The sequence below is a fragment of the Mobula birostris genome, chromosome 9 (assembly GCF_030028105.1).
Source record: "Mobula birostris isolate sMobBir1 chromosome 9, sMobBir1.hap1, whole genome shotgun sequence".
Classification (NCBI taxonomy): domain Eukaryota; kingdom Metazoa; phylum Chordata; class Chondrichthyes; order Myliobatiformes; family Myliobatidae; genus Mobula; species Mobula birostris.
Window position 1 is genome coordinate 31,301,078 of NC_092378.1, and position 26,153 is coordinate 31,327,230.

Genomic DNA, 26,153 nt, shown 5'->3' on the forward strand with positions numbered 1-26,153 from the left:
TGCACCAGGTTTAATCTCAAGGTCCAAAGAGTAATAGAAACATTTTATGGCTACTGCAACTGAATACACAAGAAGCTGGAATCAGCTTACTGTGTAACTAAGTTGTAATGGACGAAACTTTAAAACCAATACTGCTTTTCCTTTCAGACCTTCTTTGTAAAGAATCTAGGAGATGACCAAACGTTTTTCCCTCACAGAACAACTTTGAACTGTATGTGGCAGCACTAAGGGGGCTTCTCAGTATTCTCAGATACTAAGGTTCACCCAACGCCCCTCTGTTAAGAACAAATCTGGATGACTCAGGATCGCAAGAAAGAATTCTAGATAATGAGCCAGATCACAGGAGGGGGAGGGAAAAGAAATGAGGACAGCTTTCATTGAGTCAATTCTCTTCCAGCAGAACTTGATATTCATCTTAATGTGGAAAATGTTTACCACATTTGCCCCCCTCATCACTAAAAAAGTTTAGATTTGTTGAAAGATCAGACGGTGAGAAGTTTTACAAAATGACTTTGACAATGTGATCAATTTACATATATTAACAAATGTTACACAAAGAGACCTCAGTTTACATTAATAGTGAGGAAGAAGCAGTGAGTTAATTTTTTTAAACTGGTTTAAGGTTCAGCATTGAACAACTGCAAATCCCTACCAAGTATCAACTGATGAAACAATATCCAACTCAATATTCACCAACTCTATTTAGGCATCCGTTAGTCTCGTGAGACCATGGATTTGTGCCTTGGAAGGCTTCCAGGGCACAGGCCTGGGCAAGGTTGTATGGAAGACCGGCAGTTGCTCATGCTGCAGTCTCCCCTCTCCACGCCGCCAATGTTGTCCAAGGGAAAGGCACTAGGGCCGATACAGTTTGGCACCGGTGTCGTTGCAGAGCAATGTGTGGTTAAGTACCTTGCTCAAGGACACAACATGCTGCTTCAGCAGAGGCTCGAACTAGCGACCTTCAGATCACTAGATCGACGCCTTAACCACTTGGCCAACTCTGTTTATCTTAAGAGTTATGACTACACTGCATGACATTTGTCAAATCTTACTGGCTCCATAAAGCTTCCCAATTTGGTAATCTGGCCCATCACTCAGTCCTGTTACACAGTAGTTTCAAGAGAACACCATGTGATTGTACTTGTCTGTCTGCTGACAATGAAAGAATTACTCCACCCTACCCAGAGGGGGAAAAAAACAAGCTTTTCAGTTTCAAAATAAAGACCTGGCCCAGGTGTAAATTATGTGAGCACATTTAATATCAGATATTACTGATATTTGTTTCAAGTTTAAGATTAAATCTAACTGTAGTGACATAAATAGGATAGTGGGAAAATTCAATTCAAGTAAATCCTTGTGTAAATAGGGATATGAGTAATGTCAGTGCACAAATATGTCTTTGTGTGAATAGATAGCAGCATAATTTCAAATATGAAGACATTCCAGTGAATACAGACTTCAAAGATGTACAGTGTAATTAACAGCCACTTAAGATCTTATGTACAGTCAATTTATGTTAAAAGTAGCTGCAAAAATATGCACTGCCAAGCACAGCCTACTTAATTAAATTCTAATTAACATGCAAGTATGCATACCTGCTGATAGACCCAACCTAACTGATGTTTGATCAAGCAGGCGAGAGCAATTGATACAAGTTGCTCAGTAAATATAGAGAACCCAGGTTAAACACCCAATATGCCTCCCATTTTCCTGGAGATAATGGATATCGTTTTGGCTTGGAGCCTTTTATTGGCAGGGGATAAATTATGCCTGGAAATTCAAACTGTTCCTTTTGGAATACATTGCAGACATCCCACCTCTCCCGGAAGTTCCGGGAATCTTCCGCATATTGATGGCAGCTCCCTGACGCCTGCGAATTATATACAATATCCCAGAAATGTTTTTTTTTGAGAGGGAGAGCAAGCATCCAGATTGGTCTCGCTTCATGCTAAGTAGACCTATCAATTTTCTCTGTGGGCGGGCTTTACAGTTGACCTCAAAAATAATGACTGTTGCTCGCTGCACTGTTTGCAACAGTGACTTTTCTATTGCCCATGGTGGGTTAAAATGTAAAAGACATGTTGAGGCGAGTTTAACAGGTGTCATTCATTCAATAGCACAGCTAACGTTATTTAAACTAGCTGGCTAGCTACTAAGGAGCTTCTCTATTGATGTCCTACGTGATGAGGCCAAACTCCCTGTAGACTTGCTTAAAGTTGTAATAGAATAAAAAAAATGACTCCATGATAATATAAGTACATATTTTAAAGTCACATTTTCTACATATACCCAACTTGGTTTACAGATTAGACAAAATCACTAAACAAAGTATTACATACACCCTTGGAGGTTGACCCATGGGAGGGGATATGGGGTTGCGGAGGGTGGGGGTGCTACCTCCCTGAAATGAGTTTTTGCAGGGTGGGATGTCTGACATTGGAAAATTAAGAAATTACCTCACACAAACCTTGAAATTAAGTGCCTAGCCTGTTATTTTGACAAATTCATGGGCCAAACACCATGCAGCAAAAGTTCAATGTAATTTGCTTTGCTGGTGTTGGCTAAGGTTTGAACATTGCCAGGATCCTGAGGCAACTGCTCTTTTTAAATGTAGTACGATGGGAAGCTCACATAAACTGGAAAGTGTCAAGGTAACATGCTACTGCTTCCTCCATACTGGTAAGTCAGCTTTAAAGGGAACAATTGCACCTTTCATGGAAATGTAGTCTGTAATGCAACCGGAAAAAAAAAATCACCTACTGGGTGGGGAGTGTTTAGGCTTTTATTTTGAAATGTAGCCCTACTGACTTTTATTCTGATTGCACTGCCAACTTAAATGCTGATAGCGCTGTGCCTTTAAATTTGAAATTCAGTTGGCTCATTTGAGGGCAACCATTTTGTTTTGGAGTTTTTCAGTCAGACTGAAGTACATGTATACAATCCCGTGTTGTCTTTCTTTTGTTTGCACCATTAAAATCATTGTATTTTTATTGTTCTGCTCTTCTTGTGTGTGAAGTAGGAAGTGCACAACTCAGGAGTAAGCCAAACTCCACTCAACTGAACACAGGAGTCAGGAAATAGTGTCCAAGCTCTGGGTGCTTTATTTGGGCAGCACATATACATACAATCGAGTAAAAATAAAAAGACAAGAATGCAACCGGCCAAAGACACACCACAGAAAAGACAAAGCTCACAAGACAGACCATCTAATAATAACCCTCATTGCAATCGGGCAAATCATCAGTTGGTGCTGCAGCATCATGAGGCAGAGGCCAGGCAGAGATTGCACAAGCATGTGCTACAGTTGCAGAGAGGGAGATTGCCATTAAAACAGACAAAGCTCGGTTACAGGCTAATTTGCAAGCCCTGCATCTTGAAAGAAAGGCTGCAGCCGCAGCAGATAGAGATATTGGAGGCAGCAGCAAAGCAAGAGGGTGAGGAGCTTTACAGTTAAATGAAAGGTCACCCAGCAATAATACAGGGCACACATGAGCATGAGCGATTATGTCCAGGACCAAGCCAAGTGTCTTAGCCAACAGTGAGTCTGCCTGTAACACATACAGGATCAAGTCACAACACTCCATTCTAGTTACCTTTTACACTTCGTATAACCCTTTAGAAAAAGGCAACACTCAGCACATTGTAGAATGGTCACCCTCCAGTAAGTTGTTTAAAGCAAAGTTCAGAAATATTTAATCTTTCATACGTTTCACAACCTTTACTTACCTGTCCAGCATTAAATAAGAAATCTTCTTACCATTAAAACAGTAGGAGATGATACAAAGAAGATACAAAGATCATGAAGAAGAAGAAGAAAGCCCTTAACTCGGGTAGAGCTATCAGGACGCCGTCATGACAGCGTTTTTTTTTAAGCAGTCTTTCTTATTTTTACGAGGCCAAGTTGCTAGCTCGACACTCAACCCAGCACGGATGGAAAGCGTGCAAGGAAGCCATCTGGATTTGAACTCGGGAGCCTTCGCTCCAAAGTCCGGCGCTGATGCCACTATGCCACCAGCCGGCCAAAGTATACTCAGACATCCCTTGTATTCATGGGATTTGCTTGATCCTAATTTCACTTACTCTGCTCTTAATTTCAAGCATAACATTGCAAACAGTCAACTGCTCAATGTTGAGGGATGCATCTCCAGAACTGACTTTAAATAAGCCTCTGAAACTTTTCTTCTTCAGTTTTCTTTTTAAAATGTAGAGAGTGGTGAGTGCGTGGAATAGGCTGCTGGCAATGGTGGTGGAGGCGGATACGACAGGGCCTTTTAAGAGACTCCTGGACAGTTATATGGAGTTCAGAAAAAGAGGGCTATGGGTAACCCTAGGTAATCTCTCAGGCCAGGACATGTTTGGCACAGTTTTGTGGGCCGAAGGGCCTGTATTGTGCTGTAGGGTTTTCTACGTTTCTAACCTCTTTGGCCTTTCTAAAATCTATTGTCATGATGCAGCAGAATTTTAGTAGAAGCAGACCATGTCAAACCTTTCTAAGATTCAGAATTTTAGTGATCAGTGACAAAGTTCAAGGAAATGGGGGATCCTCAGATCCCTGTAAACAATGGATTAAGTATACTATGTCTGTAACTGCAGTGTGTTTGAATAATGTCTCACAGCTGCTTTCTTTGGAGCAAGATAAGGATTAAAGTTCACCCAGATCCACATAAGATATCTCTGGGCTTTTCACACCCTTTGATTTTGACAAAAAGCAGTACCTGATGGAAATTAGACAGAACATTCTTTTCTTAATTAAAGCATAAATTTGACGGATGTTCCTATCTTTGTAATTAAGTTGTGGCTCCAGCAAACCAGGCAGGACATTCTTTTCTTTAATTAAGGTGGCTGGAGTGTCTAACAAATCAATTGTACTTTTGTATCAATAGTCCATCGACTTGGCCGGAATGGTTATCAAATTGATCGTTCTTTTGTATCGGTGGCCTTATAACTTCTGACAATTCTGACATCAGGCAGTGAACTTGTAAAACTGTCAGGGAGATGAGAAAGGTTCTCTCCCTGATGTCGGGTCCAAGCCGGTTGAGCTCGATGAAATAAACTGGTGAAAAGATAAGTAATGATCTTTTTGTGCTGTCGTTATTTGATCCAGCAAAGTTATGTTTACAATCAGTACCCAAGTACCTTATTAAAATTAAAACACGCAAGATAGACATCCAAATGGTCACGTTGCTGTCTATTCCAGATTTTATTCAGCATCTCTGAGTTAATGAATTGCATTACTTCCACACGGTTGAGAAAGTACTCATTGTAAGGCTTTGGTGAGGAAAAAGGAGGCAAATATTTGGTTAAGGCAGTTATAGTCCCAACACAGAGAACTAGAAGCATGGCTTTTACTTAAATACATTAAGCACTCTGTCACTGAAGATTTTCTATAAAAATAGATCGCATTCTAGAATACCTTGCATACACATATCCAAGATTAAATGGAGCCGCCGCCTTCTTCACTACTGCACAATTCTGCTTTTTACAAGCACTTTCACCTTAGCTCCTCATGTCCTCATTAGGTCAAATCATCCCAAAACAGGCAACAGCTCATATTTATCAGTTTGAAAAGGAAGGTGAATGCCTTGGCAGAGACATGTGCCAATCCCAACCCTCTGAAATTATGATCACCCTGCTAAGACAGTCCTTCCTATCATTGCCAAGTTCCCATGGAAAACAACTCCCCACACTTTGCACCATCAATGATCCAGGAAGCATCAAGGTTTCTTTTTTTAAAGCACACTTTGACTGCTGAGAGTTGGGACGCCTCTGACTCACTATGACCTTGGGAAAAAAACGTCTCTGATTCAGTCAGGAACTGAGTAGTGGGGTGTTGATGGACGGAGAGGGAAGCCTGTAATGCAGATATCACCAGTCATTTCTTGCCAACCATTGGACCAGATTTTGCCTTGAAGCTACCTACACCATACACTAGATGGATCAAAGTATTATTTATCTTTTAAGAATCCACTTCCTCCGAATTATCTGGAGCAAACTCTCACTTGATTGACTTAAGGAACTGGGAACCATTAAGTCAGTCTAGAACTGAAAAGGCCGATATTAGTAACACTGAACATACAATGCAGCTTGTTGTAAGTATCCATCTGGTTCACTGATATCCTTGAAAAGAAACCTGCCTTGGCTACCATTCATGTGATTGCAAAACCATAATAATGACTTCACCACACTTCAAATAGACCACCAACCTATTTACCTGCACAAGTCAGTATTGTCTGTGGAAACTGAAACAGAGTTAATGTTGTAGGCAACACACATAAAAGTTGCTGGTGAACGCAGCAGGCCAGGCAGCATCTCTAGGAAGAGGTGCAGTCGACATTTCAGGCCGAGACCCTTCGTCAGGACTAACTGAAGGAAGAGTGAGTAAGGGTCTTCTTAAGATGGAAAGTTATTGCTAACCTGCTAATTCAAATAACTGAGCGTATTTTTGATCCAGTTACAAAAGGGAACTGAAGACCTGATGGCAGTATCTGGTTAAAACACTGGAATTTGTTATGTGGGCTAATCCTCACAGACTTATGGCACCTGGCACTATGCACATTGAACAATAAAGCATAGGAGTAAGCGCTTCAGCCCATAATATTGTGCCAAAGTAATTAAATCAATAATCAGTAATCAAAATGTTTGTGGGTACATGTCTGCAAATACACAGATACGTTCTTGTCCACTGCCGCCTCCTGTTCACAAGTTACTGCTGGCAACCTTTTCAACCACCTCTTCCCAGTGGCAGAAGACACACAGTGGAGATAATGATCACTGCATCACAGCTCTGAGAAATGCAACTAAAGCATCTTACACCTATTTTTGACCTCTTAAATTGATTGACTTCATCAAATCAGAGGAACTGTATTGCACACTCAACTTCCATCATCCATAGAAATTTGTTTCTGTCTTATGTTTGCTTTATGATGGCTTCCAAAACAATGATCATAACCAGTGGGTCTACAAAAGAGCCAATCGTAGTAAGCAGCAGATCAAACAAGCTGCATCACTGCCCCAACAGTTGATTTAATCTTTCCCACCATAATGTGGAACCTCACTTCTAATAAACTTTCCACAGGTGGGGAGCTAATTTTCAGAACAAATAGGAAACAAGTTCACTGATGATACCACTGCTGTTAGACAAATCACCAGTGGTGATGAGTCAGCATACAGGAGCAAGATAGGACATCTGGTTGAGCGGAGCCACAGCTGATATCTCCCACTCAATGTCAATAAAAAGAAAGAACAGATTGCTGACTTTAAAAAGAGGAAGGAGGCCAATGTGATCAAAGATATCCATTATTCAGGCCATGCCATCTTCTCAAAATTACTATCAGGCAGGATGTACAGAAGTCTGAAGTACCACACCACCAAGTTCAAAAACAGCAACTTCCTTGCAATTATTCAGGTGTTGAACCAACCTGCACAACCCTTATCACTACTTCATTATAGCAACACTATGACTGCTTTGTGCTACAATTATTTTAAAACAATATTTGTTCTAATGGCATTCTTCTAAAAGTTGTGCGCAATTTATATTTCTTTCTCTTGTGAATATTGTGTATCAGATGCAATGTGCCTGTGATGCTGATGCAAGTAAATTCTTCATTGCACCCGTACATGCATGTACTTGTGCATATGACAATAAGCTCACCTTCGACTTTAGCCACAATCCAAGCCCAAAGTTTCGTTAAATGGAGATACACAGTTTAAGAACATGGGGGAAAATAAAATCACAGAAAACAAATACAACGCAGTATATTGCATGAGCAGGTCCCATCAGCCCACCATATCTATGCTGACCAGGATGCTAATCTAACTAATCCCTTCTGCCTGAACATGGTCCACATCCTTCCAATTCCAGTCTGTTCAAACAGCAGCTTAAATGACTGTTAAATGTTGCTGTTGTATTTGTATTAACCACCTCTCTTGGCAATGCATCCCAAGCACATGCAATTCTGTGTAAAAGTAGACTTGCCTCACACATCTTGTTTAAAGTTTCTCCCTCATCTTAAACCTATGTCTTCTATTATTTGACATTTCCTTCCTGAGGAAAAGGTAGACCAGACCATCTATCCTGTCAAAGGATCTTATAATTTTATCTACTTCTATCAGGTCATCCCTCAGTCTCCAAACCTGCAGAGAAAGCAATCGAAGTTTGTCCAACCTTCTTTCTGCATAGTTGATACATTCCAATCCACAACATGCTGGTAAACCTCCTGTGCATCCTTTCCAAAGCCTCCACATATTCCCTATAATGTGGTAACCACAATACTCCAAAGAATGAAGGCATCTAACTCAACCAGGCCATATATAGAGAACTGTACAAGGTGCTTCAGCATGTCAGGAAGAGTTATTTAAGTAATCCTACCAAATGACAAGTAAAAGTAAAAGAAGAATTCGCTCTGAAAATCTGGAACATCTTCTTGGGAATAAATTGCTTTTCAGATATTTGAATTTGTGAATATTCATCTAGTTTACATTTAATACACAATACCACACCAAAAACAGTACTTCTATTAAAGTCATCGAGAAATATAGCACAGAAATAGGTCCTTTTGCCCACTGTCTTCACAAATCATCAAAGACCCATTTACACTAATCCTACATGAATCCCATTATTATTCTCAGTTTCATCAAGTCCCCTCAGATTCTATCCCTCACACACACACAAGATGCAATTTACAGTGGCCATTCAACCTAGCCACTCCTACATCTTGGGGACACAGGAGGGAAGTGAACCACCCAGAGGAAAGGTACAGTCACAGAGTGAACGTGCAACCACCACAGAGACAACATTTGCAGTCAATATTAAACCCAAGCTGCTAGCACTCCAGCTGCACTAACAAAGATTAACCTGCTATTTACCCAATACTTTTCAGATAATTAATATAATTTTATTCTTTTACAATGATAATAGGGTTAGCCACATTAAAGTGTAGCTATCTCATCACAATCTAGACTCTAGAAAAAGTTGGTTACTTTGCAGGGAAATTACATTTTCCTAGTTTGCCAAGTATGTAAAAGGAACTGGAGACCTTGCTGATATGACGTCAACTAGCAAATTACTGAAGTCATGTGATTTCCCCAGATCCAGTGTTTTTTTTAAAAACAGAAGTGCTTTGTCATTTTATGAAATACATCTTCAATATATGATGGTGCATTAGCCATAAACAAAGCTGTAAACTCCAAGACATTCTTTAGTTAATAAACAGAAAGGATTCCCTTGAAAAGGTAACTAATTGCTAAAACTGTTTTATTTTCTGATTGACCCTCAACCTCTGTTTTAATTGCCACTGCAAGTAATCAAGTGTTCATATTCTACTTTAGAATATTTTTGTTGGTGCATTCTGTTTTCAATTTATCCTAGAATTTTACAATAGTGACTACAGCTAAATGTAAAGTACTTTAGACATTACTGAAACATGTTATATTAATACATACTGTTTTAAATTTGTGTCAAGGAAACACTGAATCACATCTTGAGAAATGTACATAAAGATTATTCCCTATCTCGCTCCCCACCCCCCACACACACACAATAAGCTCCTGTTGTTCTTAACAATTGTGGATTCAATTATATATTTTAAACTATTTAATTAGCATACTTTAAAATTCATATCTGTACAGGAAGCTTGGTTGAGGGGAGCAGAGGGAAGGGAGAGAAAGTTCAGAAGATTCAAAGATTTATTATCAAAGAATGCATAAGTTATACAACCTTGAGATTTGTTTACAGGGAGCCACAAAGCAAGAAACCCAAAAGAACCCAATTAAAGAAACAAATTTAGAAGACTAACACATGACGCACAAGAGAAAAAAAACTCAAAATCATGCAAACAATCGAAGCAAACCACATTCTGAACCAAATTGAGAAAGTGCTCAAACTTTAATATTAGATGATGCTACATCAAAACCTAGATCAATTTACTCTTATTATTTTGCATGCAAAATACAACTATTGATCAGATCAATTTTAGAATGTAGTGAAAATTATACAAAAGTAATCACTGAAGTCTGAGAGATCCAAATTTTCATGTGAGTAATTAATTGTTTAACAACTTATTTTTCATAAAGGTTGCAGAGTTCTGTTCCAATCTTTACTTGCTATATACAAAAATTGAAAATTAACAAATATTCTTGTCACTTGGATGTATGAAAACATGAACTAAAACTTTTCTAATATAATTGCTTGGTGAATGCCTTCCAAAGCTGCATTTCAAGAGATCTTAAAATGCTAAAAATAGCATTCAAAATGACAAATTCCAAAATTTTCAAATTAAAATTTGAAGAAACCACAAATTCTTGCTGAAGTACATATTAAGTTCTTGTCTTCTCCAATAACCAGCAAATTTAAAAGACCATACACATTCTAAGCTATTTTATTTACATAACGGCAACAAACTGTACCTACATAGAACTTTTAACAATAGTAAAACAACACAAGAACAAAAATAGAAATAAAAATTAGCACTGAACCAAATAAATAGATAGGATAATTGGGAATAAAAAGCATGGCTAAGGAGGTGTTCACAGAACAGCAGTAGTGGAAAAAAAGTGACACTAAGCAGATCTTCAGGTTCCAATTGCATGCTGCCAATATTAGTTTAATTTTTTTTTAAATCAGAGCCCAACATCAGAGAAGATTGGGAATACTAGAGTATTATTCAGCTGAAATAAATTGCAGAATTGAGAATGTAGAAGGACAGAGGAATTTGAAAAAGATGTATTATATAAAGTCGAATATTGCCAGACCAGGACTGAATGCACATCAGAAAGCATGAACTGCAAGCGCAATTATCCTATCAGGCAGATTACCTGTCCCAAAACAAAATAATCACCATTGCTCTCCACAACTACCACCTCCCATGTACAACTGAAAATGATGTTTACATCAACAACCTCTTAATTTCAGTTTAAAGGTCATCACAAAGCAATAGCAAAAGCACAGGAATAAACAATTAGAATATGGAACAATAGTAACATTAATACTATTGTTCCTTAGAGATCAGGCGAACAATAGAAAGACATCAGCCAGAAAAATTGGAATTTCCTTTGAACATGTTTTATTGTTGTTTTTATATGTTGCTGTGACCCAGGACAATGAACTGATCTGAACACTGATACCACAGCATCTCCTTAACCAAGTTCTTCTGAAACCAGCACAAATGAGAACTCATTCACAGATCAAAATAAAAAAACAGGATAAGATGTTAATATCTCTGTTGCCAGTAGGTCGTTAGCACTTACTCAAAACTGCCTTGATGTTAGGAGTGGCGCAGGGTTGACACGCAGGGGTTTTCCCTCTGCCATGTTTCATTCATTAGCCTACTACATCTCTGCAGGGCTTGACAATGACTTCTGGCGTCCCAGAGTCACCCCCTGTTGTGTCCTCCCACTCTCTTGATGCTATCTTGGAGCCCAGGAGGGGTCTGTTAGCTTGAGCCAAAGCCACTGACTGCTTCTTTCGGCCACTTCTGATGTGGCGCTGATGGTTTGCAGTACAGTCTGACCGTGGATCCCTAGCTCCTTCAGTAATTTGATGGTGGATGTGGCTATAAATCCCACTTCCCACTTCCACAGTACAAACTTTGGTTTTCCAGCCCCATCAGTGAGATTCAGCTGCTAGATCTGCATAGCGCAACCTCTTGCATTTATATGCTTCAGCCACTGAATCCTCCCACGGGACTGAGAGTTCCATGATGTAGATGATCTGTAATGAACTGGAGCAGAGAACCAAGTCTGGCCTAAGGATTGGTGGTAGCAATTTTCACTGGAAAGACGAGTTGTTTAATTGACATCCACCAGCATTTTCCAGTCATGAGCCATGTTCATCTGTCCTGTTTTTTGCTTAGGAGGGAGATTAGTTGGTCTTTTCCCTCCCTGCTGGAGTCAGAGTGTTGATCGTTCTAGGGGGCAAGGAGTTGGCTGCTCTCCTCTTGGTCTCGATTGCTGCTGTCAGACTCTTCAAGATCTGATTGCGATGTCACGTGTGTCTGCCTTGTGTGAGGATGGTTTTGTACCTTGCCAGGATATGCTTGAGGGTTGCCAGAATCAGGCACAGGGAACAAGTTGGCTTCTCACCGAATCACTGGTGGAGGTTTCTTTTTGGTGAGGGAAACACATCATATGTGACTCTGATAAGAAAGCCAAGTCTGTTTGCTTCCATCTCCCATATGTCCTTCCAGCTGATTTTCCTCCTCTCAATGCTTTCCCACCACATCCATTAGCCAGGGAAAAAGCCTTTGCACCTCTGTCTGACTCTTCTTGCTCATCACACTTCCTCGGCAACCATCCTTCTTCGCTCTGGAATTGTGGCCTTTTAAGCCATGAGGGTCCACTTGCTGCCAGACCAAAGTGACCCCTGTCCTGTTGGACTTACCCCACAATGTCTTTATGCCTAAGGGCCACTGTTGCTTGCTACACCACATCAGCTGGGGTCCACTTCCGCCCAGTTGATAAGGTCTGTGCAGCGTTACTGATGGTCTTGTCACGATTCAGTGTCATCTGTAGGTAGACCGTAGAACACCTGAATTCCTCTACAAGGCCAGTGAAAGGTGGTTCAAGGACTCAATGATGGTACCGGTGCACCAAGCCACTTTTTTTTTGTGAATGACCTGATGCTTTGCTCAAGCCTCTTCACGGTTATTGGTGGGACCTCATAGACAGTGAGTGGCAACATCACCTGGGACAGGAGTCTGAAGTGTAAGCACCAAAGTTTCAGTTTTCCAAGCAACATGGTCTTGTCAATGCTATCCAAGCTGTTGCTTTAGTTGCTGCATGTGTTCTTTCTCTACAAGGCTGGCATTGTACTACCTCCCCAGGCTTTTGACAGGCTGTTCACTGTTGGAATTGGGTCATCAACGATGAAAAACTTTGTGTCTTTCAACATTCTTTGTCTATGGAGATGCTTCATGACTTGCTGGGTTTGATTTTTTTTCTAACCCACTTGATGTTTTCCTGCAGCTTTCCACGTAGTCACTTGGTGCATACTGCAGTCATGGTCAGTGCTGTTATATCGTCCATGTATCTCTAATAGGAGAAGACGAAGACCAGCACTTACCCTACCACCCATCTTGAAGCCCTGATAATGACCTCCATAACCATTGTGAAGACCAAGGATAATATAGTGCAATCTGCCATAATGCCTGCTTCCAGTCTCTGCCATGTTGTGGTAAAATCTGCTGTTGTTAAGCACAATTGCAGGTCTTGAAAGTATGGCTTCACCCGCATTGTGATGGACTCCGATATTTGGAAGAAGTCAAATGCTTCCCAGAGGAGTGCATGGGAAATTGAGACGAATGACTTTGCGAGGTCCAAGACGATCACAGAGATTTCTTCAGTCCTTCCCAGCTGCTTGGATCTGGTGCCATATCATGCTTGTATGTTCCAAACACCCAGAGAACCCTGAAATTCCTGCTTTCTGTACAGATGTGTCAATGTACTTGTTTCTCTCCGGGTTGCTGGCCAGACTTTGAGCTATTGCAGTGAAGAAGGTTTTCCCTTGACGCTCAGACGACAGACTGGTTGAAACCGACTGATGTTTTCTGCATCATTTTCCTTTGGAGTCAGGACACCGTCAGCCCTTCAGGTATTATTCACCTCTGCCACACTACCCTCATGAGCCTCCAGAGAAACCGCAAGACGTCCAGTGCGTTCTTATAAAACCTATATGGTACTCTATTAGGCCTGGGAGCAAATGCTGTTCTTGCCCATCAGACTGCCTTCTCCACTTCTCTCATTTTGGAGGGTCAGAATCCAGGTGGTAGGTGAGGGGCAGAATTGGTGGAATGTTGGATCGAATGACATGTTCCAGACTTTCCAAGTCGGTATGAATCTTTTCCAGGTGCTCTTCTAGTTGATGTTTTCAAAGTTCCACTTTATTTCAGTGTGAAGAGACCTTTCATGAACTTAAAAGGATCGTTGTAGAACCATGTTCTTGGTTGTTCTTTCTGCACAACTTCCTTAGATTTTCAGCTCTTCACAACTTTGTCAGTAATGGTCTGGAATTTTGCTGGCAGTTCCACACAAAATTGCTGGCTTTTATTCACGTGAGCACAAATTTTGGGGTTCCCACAAAGTCCTACTAGCACTGACTGAGCTTTATCAGCAACTTGGCAGTTGTGCTCCACTGTACAGATTCAAACAACAGAGAAGGAATTTATCAAAACTTGTGTTCATATATTGCACCCTGTTAGAACTGGGACAGATCTGTGAATGCTTTCATTGAAAGACAATTGGACAGCTTCCAGAAAAAGTCACAAAAAAAGCCCAAGTTATTTTAAATGTGTGTATACTTTTTTTTATTAAGCAAATTTAATTTTAGGAAAATTTCTGTTTTCAAATTTTCATAGAATTTTGTACCTGCATCATTAATAAACACTTTTGACAGGTCACAATGTTGGAACTGTTAACTTTGCTATCTGCCAAAGGTTGAATACATTTTTAAAAGGTGTGTCTTCTGGGAAGGTCATTTAAACCCATGTCATTCAAAATCCAAATAAGACCAAATAAGTCTGGCTCTGTAAGGACCTAGATCAAATGACTTCAAGACAATGGGGCACACAAGCGGGGACAAAGGACCTCATTCAACAAAAACTGGTCATAATCAGATTTTCCACAATTCCCAAATTCACAAATATCTATTGATCACACAAATAATCAGTTCAATTAAGTATGACAAAATGAGAGACGGATACCTTTTCCATCCAAGCTACTTTACCCCTTGTTTGAATAAGCAAATCAAAAACATGCATTTTTTAAAAAAACATGCTTCAGAAATATTCCATATTAAACTGACCAGTTGATAATCAACTGTCAAAAACAGAACAATTGCTCAATATGATAAACAGATGCCATAACCTTGCACTTTATTTTATAGATACTGAGGGATTATATATTATCTAGATTCTAAAGTAAAACTAATATTAAGATGAAAGCTTAATACAGGTTGACTTTCTATAATCCGGCACCACTGGGACTTGAGGAGTGCTGGATTAGTGAAAATGCCAAATTACAGAAGGATCACATTAAGCAATAGCTAACCACCTCATCGTACCTTTAAAATACCATGTAATTCAGTACGTTAGATAATAATGAAACAGAAATATGAAATGAGTAGCAAGTGAAACTTTAATAAAGTAATATACTGTACAGGCACAGATAAAATAAAGGGTACAGGTAAATGTACAGGAACTAACTAATACAGAACAGTTGAGCACTTCCGCTTCTAAACTTCAGGCAAAGTTACATGTCTGCAAGTGTGGGGTTGACGGGATCATCAACTTCATCTTGAAAAAATGAGTGAAGCATCAGGAACTGGTGCTGAAACTGGCACAACAGTTTCTTCAAAAACTGTTGATGTTGGTGGCAGCACATCTAAGTGAGCGGAAGCAGAAGTCAAGAAAGGAGGTCTTCTAGACGCTACATTTCACTCGACTGCCAGGCGGCCGGGGATTCGGCGCTGGGCTCTTCCCTCTTCACTCGCAGTTACTGAGGGAATCCTCATTAGTTTCTTTTCCTCCACTTAGTAATGTGCTTAAATTCAGCGGGTCGCCATGTCCGATCTGAGGTCATAGGCAGAAGAGAACAGAGCGCCGACCAGGCGACACCGGAGGGCAGTGTGCGACTGCCAGCAGGCAGGCGAAAAGGCGGACCAACCCAGCACACACCAGCTCCCCTGCCGCTGTCAGGTGAGACGGGCGGGTGCTGGGTGGCTGCGCCTCACACAAATTATATTAATAAATGCAGGAAAACAAGCAGGAATCGTCTGTCTGTGCTTACAAGAGCGCGCCAACACGAGAACAGATCTAGCGCAACCAAAACAATGTGCAGCAGATTGGTATGGTGGCCTGGGAAGTTTGAAATTACAGTTGCGTGGAAAATTTGAAATCAGTGTCAGATTATCGAAGGAACCGGATTACAGGTAGACGGATTAGTGAAGGTCAACTGTATTTCAGATTTTCTTAAGTTTTTCTAATCGCAACATTTTAAAAAGAAAGCAGAAAATGAAAAACCCAAGACTTCATATGTTTGATGTGAGCTTTCATTCTCAAAGTATATATACACTATACAACCCTGATGTTCGTCTTACAGACAGCCACAAAACAAGGAAAGCATGGAACCCATTCAAAGAAACTCATCAAGCCCCACATCGCACAAAGAACCAATTGCAAAAAACAGCACAAAAAAAAGGGAAAAAAAAACAATATAAAATGTAAACACGAGGAAACCTGCAGATGCTGGAACTTCAAGCAACACACATAAAAGTTGCTGGTGAATGCAGCAGGCCAGGCAGCATCCCTACGAAGAGGTACAGTCGACATTTCGGGCTGAGACCCTTTGTCAGGACTCACGTGTCCTGACGAAGGGTCTCGGCCCGAAACGTCGACTGTACCTCTTCCTACAAAATATAAAACATTGAACCACAAGTCAAATTAGTCCAGGAATATTCAGCCCAGTCCAGTTTCAGTTCAATCCAGGGCCATGCTGCCTCCAGGCTCAGTGCAAGTCAGCCCCGATCAAAATCACACAAAACAACCAGAAACACACATGAACCACAGAATCCAAACCAGAACCACGAAGATTAAACCTTGGCCAGCTGGCACCATTTTCCAGCAGCAGAGTAAGAGGGAGAGAGAGACCATTCACAGGCACCTTCCTCCAGGAGCAGTGAGCAAGAACAAAAGACCAGTCACTCAGACACCTTCCTCTGGCAGCAGCCAGCGACAGACTGGTCACCCACAGGCAGACGGTGCTGACACCCTTTGCTCGCGTTGATTTCAATCTTTCTCGATGCTTTCATCATGGGTTCAGTGAGAAATGGAGTTGACCACACGCTTCTTGGTATTGAAGCCACACACTTGATTGGAAACCTCACCGAATTCCCTCAGTGACAGCAAGGTGCAAGACCGCCCAATCGGCCCAAAAACACACCACCAAAATGTAGATTGCAGGCTCCAACAGCAGCAGAATTACATTTAAAAGCAGCTGCAAAAGTGAAAGCAGTACTGTGAACTGTCTGAAGGATGTTGCCCTTGGTTCCATAAACTGTAGAAATAATACGTTGTTCCAACCTTACTGCAGAGTTGTTAAGACGTTTTGCTCAGCTTCTCAGACCTGGCACAAAATTCACCGCAGTAAACCCTGCTCTCATATGACTAGTCAAATCAGAGAGAAATATTCTGGACAGTACTGAGAAGCACAAGGCTATGTATCAAGACTACACAGAAGCCCTTCTTGGAAACCAGTCACCTGCCCCTTCTGCCATTTCCTGTCTCATCAGTAGAAGTGTCTGCTATTCCCATATCAGCTTTCTAAGCCATTTAGGAACTACCCCCCCCCCCCCACAAAAAACAACAACAAACTGGAGTGATGACAAGCCATTTTCAATATCAAGGATTGCCAAAGAGACAGTTCCAATAACTTAGTTTTGATCCTGTCCTGTTAGAGCAGTTTATATGTTGTCTGTGACTGCAATTTTCCTCCCACATCCCAAAGGCATGCTGGTATGGTAAATCAGCTATGGTAAATTTAAATTGTTCCCTGGTGTAGACAGGCTGTAGGAAAATCAGGAGGTGAGATAATAGGCATGTGGACTTCAGGCAAATAAGTTGGTAAGTGGGAATAAGATTACCCAGAGCTGGTATGGAGTCCATGGACCAAATAGCCTCCTTTTTCATAAGTAAATATAAATACAAGTTAACTTTACTTGTTTATCTTTGTTTTAAATTTATTTCACAAAGTGCTTTTAACATTCTAAAGGGTATATTTACTCCAAGAAAGCAACAGGATACTTGCAATGTGCATTATTAAGATAATCTTCTCACTCACATCAATTAACCCCCACCTAACCTCAGGATGTGATTATAACAATTTTCACATTGTCAGGAATATAGAAGCTTATTGCAGCTTAAATATTTCTCATAATCGGGACAAAACTGCTAGTCAATTTAGACACACCAAGTGGACCACTTCAAACTGATTACAACATTGAAACATTTCCTCCTATCTACCCAAACTGGGAAATGTTATCTGTATACCATTTTCCTACCAATTCAAATTATAAAAATGAAATCACAAACAAGAGAAAATCTGCAGATGCTGGAAAAACAGTCCTGCCAAAGGGTTTCGGCCTGAAACTTCAAATCTACTTTTTTCCATAGATGCTGCCTGGCCTGCTGAGTTCCTCCAGTACTTTGTGTGTGTTTTATAGAAATGAAAGATGACACAAAGCAATAAAATGTTATTATGGTTGTGTTACTATGCTGGCAATCCAAAGGCCTAGACTTGGGGAATCTAAACCTCAAACTAGACCAAAGCAGCCTGGGGAATTTAATTTAGTACATTAAACTTTCAAATACTTGGGGCAGCACAATAGAGTAGTGATTAGCACAATGCTTTATAGTGCCAGCAACTCAGATTCAACTCCCCGCCTGTAAGAAGTTTGTATGTTCTCCTCATGACCACGTGGGTTTCCTCCCGGTGCTCTGGTTTCCTCCCAAATTCCACAGACGTACCGGTTGGTAGGCTAATTGGTCATTGTAAATTGTCCCATGATTAGGCTAGGATTATACAGGGTGATTGCGAGGCGGCACAGCTCTGAGGGCCAAAAGGGCCTACTCTATGCTGTACGTCAATAAAATAAAAAAAATAAGTCTGTAAAACCAGTAGCTCTGATTTAGCCAGCCTAAATTTTAGATCTTTACCAAGAGCTACCAGTTGTCGCTCTGTTCAAAGGTAATTAAGAATGGGAATTGAATGCTGCCCGTCCTACGTTCATCAGAATTCACACTTTGCAAATGAATAATCAAGATGTATTCACACAGCACCATTGGGACTCAAGGAAACAGAAGCCAAGAAGAAACATATGATGGAGGAAATCAAAAGCTAGATCAAAGGTAAACTTTAAGTAGAATTTCAGTTTCTCTATTTTCTTGGGATGTTCTTCAGGCATCTTTCAATAGTCATTTTGAAAATTTAAAGACCTAAATCTTACAACCACTTTGTAATGCATTGAAATGAACAATAGTTTTTGGCACATCATTCCTACTGTCATTCAAAATGATCACAATTCATCTTTTCCCCCACATCCCACTTTTTTGTGCTAATTCAATATCCCTTAATATCCAAAAATCTGTTAAATCTCAATGTTTTGATTAAATGTGATGACTGTCTCCACAGTCATCTTGGGTACTGAACTCCAAAGATTCAAATTCTAAAAAATGCCTTTTCATCTCCACCCAGAATGGCTGACCCAACTTGGTCAAGCTCCTTAAGTGTTCTGTATTAACCAGTCACTGGTCCGCTGTGTAAAAAAAAAAGCAGCGCCTTTGTTTTGTAAGTATATTCTGACATTAAAAAAAATGTCCCCCCCACCCCCCCAGAGCTCCATGCAAGGTGGTTTTCATAAAGACCAAGACATGCATAGCAATTACTGAAACTCATTTCAGAAAAACTAATGTATTTGTTCGATACTGCGACTGAGCTTACAGTAACTGTAAAAATCAACAAGTATCTTTACAGAATAGTCATTTGTGAACAATTAGAATAACTTTCATGATTATTGGATGGGGATATAAACGTGGAACGATACAACACGAAGACAGACTCTTCAACCCACTGAACCTACACTAGCAATCAAGCACCCACCTAAGCAATAATCCCATCTAATCAATTTCACTCTCCCCACATTCCCATCACCTCACACCATCTCCTTCAAATTCTCCTACAAGAAATTTAGACTTTTGACTAAGTGGTTATTTTAACAACGTCACCAAATATGAAAAAACTTATTGGGAAATGAGAAATAAATGTTGTGAATAATAACTAATTCATCAATGCAACTAAAGTTGAACAACATAATGGTAATCAGTTGCATCGTTATGGCAGTATACAAACATTGGTGATGGGAATGCAGGGAGAATGAAATGGGTTAGGAAAGGATTAGTGCCTGGACTAAAGTGCATGTTTTCATGCATCCCTCTACGTCAATGTCCCTACCATAAAATTAACATGGCCAACTTTTGGAGGCCATCATATAAGCCATCAATACCAATTAAATTAATCAGAAACCCTGTCCTCCATCCTTTATTTCCACCACCGCCCAGTGACAAAAAACATCATAAACTAAAATACAGCTGGTGGAAAATCTAATTCTTATTTGGACACAATTGCTTGTCTGACCTGTTTCCGACAACAGCAGAAAATCCTATCATAACCTAGTGTTTATTTTAATTGTCAAAGTTTCTGTTAAGTGATCTTTTAAAAGTTACTGACAGCTTCATGAAAAAGTTCAAATATAGTTCCAAAAATAAATCAGCAAAAATATTTGAAAGCAAACTAGAATGCACATTAGAAAAACAGACATCAATCCACTTTACCAAGAAATTGCTATTTTTATAAACCACAAGCATGCTATCTTTACTGCAAAATAAAAAAGGCTGATTTTGCAACTGGCTCCATATAATCCATGGGTTTGCATCATTTGACACATTTTGTTGAAGTTAGGTGGCTCCATACCTTTTTACTTTAAAATAATGTATTCTGACTTCATGAATGTGACATCCAACCAGAATCTGAATCAGCAAACAACAGGAATTCTGCAGATGCTGGAAATTCAAGCAACACACATCAAAGTTGCCGGTGAACGCAGCAGGCCAAGCAGCATCTGTAGGAAGAGGTGCAGTCGACGTTTCAGGCCGAGACCCTTCGTCAGGACTCAGGATCAGATTTATTATTACTGACACATCATGAAATTAGTTTTGCTGCAGCAGTGCAGTATATAAAATATACTAAAACTTATGTAGGAATATACACTTAGTGACCACTTTATTGGATACAGGAGTTGAATCCAGTGTGGTCTTTTGCTGCTATAGCCCGTCCACTTCAAGGTTCAATGTGTTGTATGTTCAAAGATGCTCCACTGTTGTAATGTGCAGCTATTTTAGTTACCATCACCTTCCTGTCAGCTTGAACCTGTCTGGCCATTCTCCCCTGACCACTCTCATTAACAAGGCATTTTCATCCACGGAGCTGCCACTCACTGGATGTTTTTATACCATTTTCTGTAAACTCTGCAGAATTACGAGTGAAAATCCCAGGAGACCTGGAGCTCTTGAGATATTCAAACTACCCTGTTAGGCACCCACAATAATTCCACTGGCAAAGTCACTTAGATCAAATTTCTTCCTCATTCAGATGTTTGGTCTGAACACCAACTAAACCTCTTGACCTACATGCTTTGAACTGCACCACATGATTGACTGATAAGATACTTTCATTATCAAACAGGTGTACAGGTGCACTTAATAAAGTGGACACTGAATGTATGTATGAAAGTAAATAATTAGTGCAAAAAGAGCAAAAATTGAGGTAGCATTCATGGGTTCATTGTCCATTCAGAAATAGGAGGGCCGGGGGGAAGAAGATGTACCTAAATCGCTGAGTGTGTCTTCAGGCCCCTATACTTCCTTTCTGAAGTTAGTAATAAGAGAGTATGTCCTGGATAGTGGGAATCTTTAATGATGGATGCCAAATATTTCAGGCAGGAGACTAGTGTCCATAATGGAGCTGGCTCCTCTGCAGCTTTTTCTGATTCTGTGCAGGGGCCCCTCCACACCAGACAGTGATACAACCAGTTAGAATGCTGTCCATGGTATATCTGTAGAAATTTTCAAATCAAATCTCTTCAAACCCCCAATGAAATATAGCCATGCCTTCTTCATAACTGCATCAATGATGGGTCCAGGATAGATCTTTATAGATGTAGAAACCCAGGAGCTTGAAACTGCTCACCCTTTCTACTGCTGATCCCTCAATGAGGACTGGTGTGCATTCCATCGACTTCCCCTTCCACCATCAATTCTTTGGTCTTATTGACATTAAGTCTCATAATTCAAACAGCCGTAACACGTGACATAGGTCACTGAGACGGCTTTTAGTATTACTGTTATGTTGACAACTTTGACATAAACTTCATTAACAGTCCCTATGCTCTCCAATTCTTAACCCTCACTGCAATTTAATACACGTTTTCCTTCTTGATTTCCCATTCTGATGGCACATCAAGCTTTCAGGTCTTGAAATACAACATTTCAAAGACTCATCACTCTCTGCATAAAACAACTCTAGACTTGTCAGACATGGAAAACATCCTCTGTGCATCCAGCTTGTCAAGTCCTACAAATTACTGAAACTAGTTCAGTGTATTTTCTTTACACTTCCTCTGGACACTACACTCCATTTTGTTTTTGGGTGAGTAAAACAAACTTTACGCAATGCCTAGGGTGCATTTTCAACACCCTATATAATTGTAGTGAGACATCTTAACTCCTGTATTCAAATTCTCTCAGAGACAAACGTCCTATTTGCATTCCTAATCACTAGCTACAGCTGCACATTGGCTTTCGGTGCCAGGTCCTTCAGAGCAACATTTCCCAAGCATTTACCAGGTATAAGTGACACCAAGTGAAAACTACAGCATGAAGCCTAGGAAAGGTATGAAATTAAAAGGAAACTCAAAGCAAAGAGATGGCACTAAAATATATTCTGACAACTAAAATAAGTACATACAGCAACAGGAGAACTAAGAGTAGGGTCTATTATGATAACCCATGTAAAGAGGATGAGGCTAAGACTCCGACTCCTAATGAAAACACCATAGGTGTTTTCACAAGAGGGGATCCAACTAATCTTGTAATTATGGAGAATAACTATGAAACACTGACTTGAATGAACATAGTAAATGAGAAAAAACTGAAGTTTTAAAGTTCAAAGTAAATTTTTACTACCAAGAGTACATACATGTCACCACACACAACTTTTCTTTTTCCTTTTTCCTGCGGGCATACTCAGTGAATCTATAGAACAGTAACCGTAAACTGGATCAATGATGAACACACTGTGCAAATGCAAATATAAATAAATAACAAGATAGAGAGTCCTTAAAAGTCTTACCATCGGTTGTGGGAACACCAGAAGCAGAGTGAGTGTAGTTATCCTTTTTGTTGAACAGCCTGATGTTTGAGGGGTAGCAACTGTTCTTGAACCTGGTGGTGGGAGTCCTGAGGCTCTTGTACCTTCTGCCTGATGGTAGCAGCTAGAAAAGAGCCTGGCCTGGGTGGTGAGGATCTCTGATGATGGATGCTGCTTTCCTATAACGGTGTTTCATGTAGATGTGCTCAAAGTTTGGGAGGGCTATTGAAGTGGATAAATCACCAAGTCTAGTTGAAATATACACACTTAAAAATAAAAAGGATCAAATCCAAGAGTTTGTGACTAGAATTATTCAATCCTGCCTACAGCGAATTGAAGAATTTTGAACATTATCAGTTATCACCCTACAACCATCTGACTCCTGAACTGGTGTGGATAACTTCATCACAACTCTAAACTGATTCCAAAACCTACAGACTCACCTTCAAGGACTCCACAGCTCGTGTTCTTAGTATTATTTTTATATTTGCACAATATCTTATTTTGCACATTGGTTGTCAGTCTTTATGTAGAGTTTTTCCATAATTCTATTGTATTTCTTTATTTTCCTCTAGATGCCTGCAAGGTAAACCTCGAGGTAGTATAAAATCACAAACAAGAGAAAATCTGCAGATGTTGGAAATCCGAGCAACACACACAGGCCGAAACGTCGACAACTGTACTTTTTTTCCCCATAGATGCTGCCTGACCTGCTGGGGGTGTGGAGGGTGTGTCTGTCTGTGTATCTGTGTACACACAGACACACACACACATATATGACTATAAAAACAGCTGACATCTGTTTTTATAGTCATAGTCATACTTTATTGATTCTGGGGGAAATTGGTTTTCATTACAGTTGCACCATAAATAATAAATAGTAATAGAACCATAATAGTTAAATAGTAATATGTAAATTATGCCAGTAAATTATGAAATAAGACCAGGACCAGCCTATTGGCTCAGGGTGTCTGACCCTCCAAGGGAGGAGTTGTAAAGTTTGATGGCCACAGGCAGGAATGACTTCCTATGACGCTCTGTGCTGCATCTCGGTGGAATGAGTCTCTGGCTGAATGTACTCCTGTGCCCACCCAGTACATTATGTAGTGGATGGGAAATATTGACCAAGATGGCATGCAACTTAGACAGCATCCTCTTTTCAGACACCACCGTGAGAGAGTCCAGTTCCATCTCCACAACATCACTGGCCTTACGAATGAGTTTGTTGATTCTGTTGGTGTCTGCTACCCTCAGCCTGCTGCCCCAGCACACAACAGCAAACATGATAGCACTGGCCACCACAGACTCGTAGAACATCCTCAGCATCGTCCAGCAGATGTTAAAGGACCTCAGTCTCCTCAGGAAATAGAGACGGCTCTGACCCTTCTTGTAGATAGCCTCAGTGTTCTTTGACCAGTCCAGTTTATTGTCAATTTGTATCCCCAGGTATTTGTAGTCCTCCACCATGTCCACACTGTCCCCCTGGATGGAAACAGGGGTCACCGGTACCTTAGCTCTCCTCAGGTCTACCACCAGCTCCTTAGTCTTTTTCACATTAAGCTGCAGATAATTCTGCTCACACCATGTGACAAAGTTTCCTACCGTAGCCCTGTACTCAGCCTCATCTCCTTTGCTGATGCATCCAACTATGTATTTTCTTACAGATATGACAGTATCTGCCATTGTCAACAGCATGAACAGTGCTAATCACTAGGACTTCTTTAATATTCCCTTCCAAGATCCAAACGTAATATTGTGTCACCACTTGTCAATATCATCAAGCTCCCTAACACTATAAAACTGCAAGAATTCTTTCAGTTTAAGGAAGTTGTTTATAACTCTAAAATAACTAGGAATGAACTGCAAATTTGGCCTTGCCAAAGGCAACAACATCCTAAGAATAAATTTAAAAAGGTTACCTTCTTCATACATTTTTAAAGTTTTTGCACTTGGTACGTTTCATGAAAATGGGTAAAAATTATGATAAAAATTCACTATAAAATGATACCTACAACAGTAAATCACTCCATATTTTCAGATGTTGACAGATCCAAGAAGTTAGAAAGCGAAACGCTTCTTTCGCAAGGCAAAAATATCATGAAAAACATGGAGCAGGCAAACAAAGCTGAATATTTTAATAACCAGCCTGATGAACACAGAACACAGATGATGATTTCCTCCCTCCTTTAAATTTAATGCTACTTTAAAGCATATGCTATTAAAACTGATTTTTTAAAAAAGTGCTGATTGCAAGGAGCAATTAAAATCCCCAAAATCTACTCAAATATGGAATTATCTGTAAAAAAAACTTAAGTACAGCCATTTATTCTGAGCAAATCATTTGCTCCATTTGTAAAGGAAAGAAGGTAAACTTTAAACAATGGACACCTCAAAAGAAAAATAACTCTAACTTAAGAACTCAGTTATAAACTGAGCTTTAAAGTTCGATTTTTATCCTAAATCACTGAAATGGATTATAAACTAATGCAGTTTTCACTGTCAGAAATTAGGCCCCACTCAGGTTGTAAATACACATAAAAACATATTTAACAATTTAATATCAGCAAAAGTCCCCTCTCAAAAATTCTGTACAGAATATACACCACGATTTTTAATTAACTCCTAAATTTTGGTCAATTTCAAATATTAATTAACCCAATTACGAAATATGATCCTCCGCTACAGCTATCAAAATAAGTCAAGTTCTCAAGGAGATCACCTTACAAAATGAAGGTGGAACACTGACGCAGGTTAGTATCAGTAACGTGATTACAGTTTCACAAAAAAAATTACCATCTATCAGAAGAGCGTTTCACCAATAATTAACTAACTTTTTCGCAACCAATTAAAATACCCCACCCACCCCTCACATGATTTCGAGCTTATTCTGTGATTCCTGAAGTTTCACTTTAACCATCTACACTAAGGAGAGAGGAGCCAATTAACCTTCTCGACTCTTGTTAAAACTTTATAGGCCGATTTACAACCTCCAGTGATAAATTCCATCTAAGTCCTTGAAGTGGACTTGGGCGATAGTTTCTCCGCCCATCCCCTCCCTTTTCTTCAACCCACCCCACAAGCATGGGATGTGGAAGAGCTTGAAGACTTCCGCACATTTTCAAAACAGATGTTGCAGATTCTAACCTAGCAGGAATACACCGGAGTAACCTTGGGATATCAGAACT

The 26,153-nt window shown here is 40.0% G+C and overlaps 1 protein-coding gene and 1 long non-coding RNA gene across 7 annotated transcripts in view; one reads left to right on the plus strand and one right to left on the minus strand.

The window, feature by feature from the left end:
* The window catches only part of LOC140202643 (protein kinase C and casein kinase substrate in neurons protein 2-like), a 105,954-nt gene that overhangs the window by 79,263 nt on the left and 538 nt on the right, over positions 1–26,153 (minus strand). The window contains exon 1 of one of the 6 annotated variants that reach the window (XM_072267742.1): positions 22,951–23,190. The exons of 4 other annotated variants lie outside the window; for them this stretch is intronic. The gene's annotated coding sequence lies outside the window, so the exon portion shown is untranslated. Of the gene's footprint in view, positions 1–20,514; positions 20,609–22,950; positions 23,191–26,153 lie in introns of those variants that run through there. One more of the 6 variants, XM_072267741.1, reaches the window with a different exon arrangement.
* LOC140202644 (uncharacterized) lies at positions 9,145–23,826 on the plus strand. Its single transcript, XR_011887140.1, has 3 exons — positions 9,145–9,231; positions 18,822–18,893; positions 23,544–23,826. It is a non-coding gene; the product is annotated as an uncharacterized lncRNA (long non-coding RNA).